Consider the following 5603-nt stretch of genomic DNA (forward strand, 5'->3'; position numbering starts at 1 on the left):
CCAGGCTCCTGGCTTTGGATCGGCTTAGCTCTGGTCATTGCGGCCACTTGGGGAGTGAATCAGTGGACGGAGGTTCTTCCTCTCTGTCTCTTCTTCTCTGTGTAATCTGACTTTCCAATAAAACTAAAATAAATCTTAAAAAAAAAACACTATAACTCATCAATTTTAAACTTTTCTTGTGAAGCTCAGTTTTTATCATTTCTATGAACAATAATATTTCAAAAAATTATAATTGGCTGTTATCCTGACATATTCTAAACTATGCCAATTGAGCAGTAATGCAGAGTATATTGCTATCTATAGCAAAGTCTTGCCTCAAGTCGTCAAAGGGAGGAAATGGCAGAGTGGGTAAAGGTGTGTGGAGAAAGTCACCCTTTCTAGTTTGGGCTCAGCTCAGGCTGCCTCTTTGGAGGGCTTGGAGAAGGACCCCCCTCTCCTGTGGTTCTCCATAAGTCCTAGGCAGCTCTTCAAAATCCTGATATTCTGGTCCACCTTCAAGGCCGATTCGACCAGAGCGTCTGGCATAAGGCTAGATTCCTCATTTAAAAAACACTCCCCAGTGAATTCTAATGTTTAGCCAAGGATGGACACCTTCCAGAAGGGTCTTTGGTGAATCAGATTTTACTTGTAGCACAAGCCATGGTTTAGGTAGATTAAGAGGCATAGTTTATGTAGCTGGTGTTGAGGCTGAGTGAGTTGAACCAGTGCTTGCCTGGCCAGTATCATACATCAGAGTCTTGGCTGTTCTGCTTCTGAGTTAGCTCCCTACCGATGCACCTGGGAAAGCTGTAGAAATGTCTGAGGTGCCCAGCTCCTTGCCATACACATGAGAGGCCTGGATGCATTCATGGACTCCCGGCTTTGGGCTGGATCAACCCTGACTCTTTGAACCATTTGGGAAGCAACCCAGCAGACGGAACGTTTCTCTGTCACTCTCAAATGAATCTCACCTGGCAGGATAAGGCATTCTGATTTTAGATCTCTGAACATCTCCTATTTGATGGCATTTCCTGGTGAAATTAGTTATATACTATTTATCCAGTTAAAACCATGCCTTTCTTAGCATATTGGCTGTTGCAAGATTTACATCAGCAGTAATTCATTTGCCAGTGCTTATGAATAAATAAAGACCACTAAGACTTATGAGATTTTATTGTGAAATATTAACCATGGTATCGGACAAGAGCTGTGCTTTTGATTAAAATTATTAGAGAAACAGTATTGATTATTGGTGTCAGGAACTCCACATTCATTTCACACCCCCCCCCCCCAAGTTGCAGGAAGTTGAGAGGTTATAAAAAAATTTTCCAAGTGACTAGATTTACAAAGACTGCACACGTTTTGATTGAGATAGACAGACTCCATCCCCTGAAAATGTTAAGAGCTATGCAGAGGAGATAGTAAATTTATAGAGTTTGGTCTTGAACCCCATGATCCTCAGCTTGCTTCATTTCTTGTCATTTTACTTTCGTCTAAGTTCCACAAAATACCACTAGAGGGCCCTAGAAGCGTTTCTGTCTGATTTCCAGGCTCAGTCGCTCACGGAGTTTAAAAGTTGATAAAATATACCTGGTGCAAATAAAGAGACTGCCCTGGTCTCTATTTCTAGTTTGCCTTTCTGCACGGAGATTTTCACCCTGAATACAGCAGCAACTGCTGAGATTACTTTTACATTCTCTGATATATATGTATATATATATACACACACACACACACACATATGTATAATTTTACTGTAATGTTGAATAATCTTTTATATCTTTGGCTTTGTGATGGGCTAAGGTTTTGTATAAATTTGACGTTTGTTTTTTTTTTTTTTTTTTTTTTTTTTTTAAAGATTTATTTTATTTTTATTACAAAGTCAGATATACTGAGAGGAGGAGAGACAGAGAGGAAGTGGAGCTGCCGGGACCAGAACCAGCGGTCATATGGGATCAAGGCGAGGACCTTAGCCACTAGGCCACACTGCCAAGCCCTGACGTTTGTTATGGTAAGAAAAATAATGTTCTTGCTTCTTCAATTAAAGGCATGAAGGACATGTTAGTAAGGGTTCTCCACCTTGTCGCAGAGCCAGGATAGCTGGGACTTTGCTGTGTGGTGTTTTCATATCAGACCTCCCCTGAGCTCTCCCTGGGATCTTCTATTTCAGGAACCCCAGGTTATCTTCACAGGAGTTGTGAATTATTGTACTTATAAAGTAATGGTTTGGTGCTTAAAGCGGGCGTGATTTGTGTCTGGGATTTAGGAAGGCATCATAGGCTTATTAGCCTTGACTACACGTGGCCCTGGAGGCTGGGAACACAGCAGGGCAGGCTCAGTGCCCCCTGAGTTCACGCGGTGCCTGCTCGCTGTGTCCTCATAGGGAAGGGCAAACTCCCACGGATCTCTTGGAGGACATGAATGCTTTTCCTGAAGGTTCCCTCCCACAACCTACTCAGTTCCCAAAGCCCCCCCCACCTCTTCATAACCATCATTTTGGGGTCAGGTCTTAATATAATTTTCTTATAAAAAAGATTTATTTATTTGAAATAGTTACTAAGAGAGGGAGGGATAGACAGACATTTTCCACACACTGGTTCGCTTCCCAAATGGCTATAATGGCCAGGTTTGGGCCAGCCTGAAGCCAGGAGCCGGGAGTCCTGGTGTAGGTGTCAGGGTTCAAACACTTGACCCATCTGCTTTCCTGGGAGCATCAGTAGGGAGCTGGATGGGAAGTGGGTCAGGCAGGACTGAATCAGTGCCCATCTGGGGCACCAGTGGCACAGATGGCAGCTTTACCTCCTAAACCACAGCACGGGCCCCGGCATATGGTGTTGAGGGCACACCAACATTCAGATGCTGGTAATATCTTTACTAATGTGGGCAATTCATTGAAATGTTTGAAGAAGTATTTCTACTAATGGATACTAATAGAATATGGATTTTTTGAGGGTAGGGCATGGAGGAGAATCACACTGTCTTCAAAGAATATAGATCTTAAGGCTCTGTTATTTACAAAAATAAACATTATCTGCTTATTGTGAATCAACTCCAGTAAATTTATTACTGATCTGCAATGTGATCTTACAAGTTCACAGAGAAATAAATTAAATGATAACCATAGCTGGTGCAAAAACATTGACATTCTCACGCTAAGGGGCTCTCTGCAAAGTTTCATGGAAAATGAATTATGCATGATTTTCAATATTTGTGCCAGACTGAAGATCTCTTTCCATTTCATTGTTTATGAAGTTTCGAAGTATCCTCAGACTAACAAGACTTTTGCAGTTTTGTGTTAAGTGGAAATGAATATACTGTATTAAGAAGAGGACAAAGAAGTAATCTAGAAAGTTCTCTAATCCTGTATTCAAGGACAAGGAAAGCACTCGGTGGGAGAGATTAAAGTGTCATGTACCTGGTGGGAAGAGAGGTCCTGGACATACTGTCCATTTATACTTTACACATGGCGAAGTCAGGCAATAAGTACGGTGTTCATCACAGCACATTTCTTTTTTGTCATTTTTTTGTTTATTTTGTTTTAAAGATTTACGTATTTTTCTTGGAAAGTCAAATTTATGGAGAGGAGAGACAGGAAGGTCTTCCTAATGCTGATTCTCTCTTCAAGTAGCCAAAATGGCTGAAATTAGGTTGATACCAAGGCAGGTACCAGGAGCTTCTTCAGGGTCTCCCACATTGGTGTAGAGCTTCAAGGCTTTGGTTTATCCTCTACTGGTTTCCCAAGCCACAAGCAGGGAGCAGGAAGGGAAGTGGAGCAGCTGGCTCATGAACCAGTGCCCATATGGGATCCTGTCGCAATGCTAATGATTAGCTACCAGGCTACTATGCCAGTCTGGCATTTTTTGTTTTGTTCAAGGTTCTAATTGGACACTAATTTTTAAAATGTTGATTAAGGTACTTAGACAGTTGGCTAGGGGTCTTAGATTATTATCAGTGCCATGTTTATATGTTTTTCTAGGCTCTCTTTGATAGTGATATGTGAAGCTATGGGAACTGTTCAGAAAAGTTGTCAACAGAGAAACACAAACACATTTCTTGAGGGTGATTTTTGGTGCAGCAGTTAGGGTAGTTCTAGGGTTGGCCATGTCCTGTGTCAGAGTTCCTGGGCTTGAGTCCTAGCTAGGAGGCAAAGGAGATGATTCTTAAATGTTAGTGTCTGCTGCTCATAATGGAGACCTGGACTGAGTTCTCAGCTCCAATATCGGCCCCCTCCCGCTGGCTGTGGGTGCTGGGCAGTCAAACAGGGGATAGAAGTTATTTCTCTGTTTCTCTCCAAATATAAGAAATACATATGCACATATATTTAAAAGTAGTTCCTCCAACTCTGTGATTTCTTAATTGTAGAGAAAATGTTTTTGATGTGCCACACACTTTGTTTCTATGACAGATCACAGGATGTAATGGAGACATTTGCCTCTGTGACTTACTTTAAACCCATACTCATGCTTTCCTCTTATTAAATGCATGCAAGGCACTTTGTTTTAAACCAAATGTTCTCAGAATACCTGCAAATGATGTCAATTTGCTAAAATGGCTGCCGTTAGTATGACTCAGAAATGATGGGGAAAGACAAGATTGTCTTAGAATGCTTTTAACACCTTATTCCTGGAAGCAGCTTTTTTACATTGGGTGAGTTCCAAGACTATTGGGTTAAGGGAAGAGCAAAGATTTCCTCTGTGTGTGTATATATGTGGGTACAAACTGAGGGTGGGTGGCGAAGGGCAGAATACTGATTTTTATTAGTAGTATTAATTTATGTTAGGTTAAGTACATTCTAACTTATTAGACTCAATTCAGATAGTTACATTAGGAAGTCACGAGTTGATAGAACTCTTGCTCTGAGAGATTCGAGAAACATTTCCTCCCTGGAGAAAACAGAATTTCCATTTGCAATGCAGACATTCTCTCCTTGATGACAGACAATTCCTGGCTTACCTAGAGGCCACTGCATCTCTTTTCTTTTTTTTTTAATATATTTTTATTTTGAATTTTGAATTATGTGGTACAATTTAGTATAGGCTGGGATTCCCCCCCAAACTCCCACCCCATCAGATTTTTTTTCCATTTTGTTACAATAGTGTAGTCCTTCATAAGGAATCATAATTTTATCAGTCTCTTACTTAAGTGGACCCAACATTGTTGGTACAGACAATGTCAGACAGTCCAGCATCCCATTGTCTACACATGTTCAACAATTTCATTGGGAGTTCATCTTTCATCTGGAAACATGGATGAATGCTCATTATACCCCATGTCTGTATATGATAGAACCCAGTACTACATTACTATACATTTCCATAAGTGAGAAGCCATGAAACAAGGTCAACAACTGGTATGAGTTAGAACAGCCATAACAACAACATCAACAGCAAATTACAGCACCATGAAAAAGTGCGCCACTGAGTAACCAACACATGGATGACAAAAAGGAAACACGAAAGTCTCATGGGAAAAATGATGCCATTGTATAATCCATGAGTCTGTGATGAATTCGACAAGAGAAGAGAAATTATTTAGAATAAACCAAACTGAAATAAAAAACATCAAAACACATGGATATAGCCAAAAAAGCAAACAAACAAAAAATTATGGATTGGATTACTGGA

Source organism: Ochotona princeps, chromosome 5 (genome assembly GCF_030435755.1).
Source record: "Ochotona princeps isolate mOchPri1 chromosome 5, mOchPri1.hap1, whole genome shotgun sequence".
Taxonomy (NCBI): domain Eukaryota; kingdom Metazoa; phylum Chordata; class Mammalia; order Lagomorpha; family Ochotonidae; genus Ochotona; species Ochotona princeps.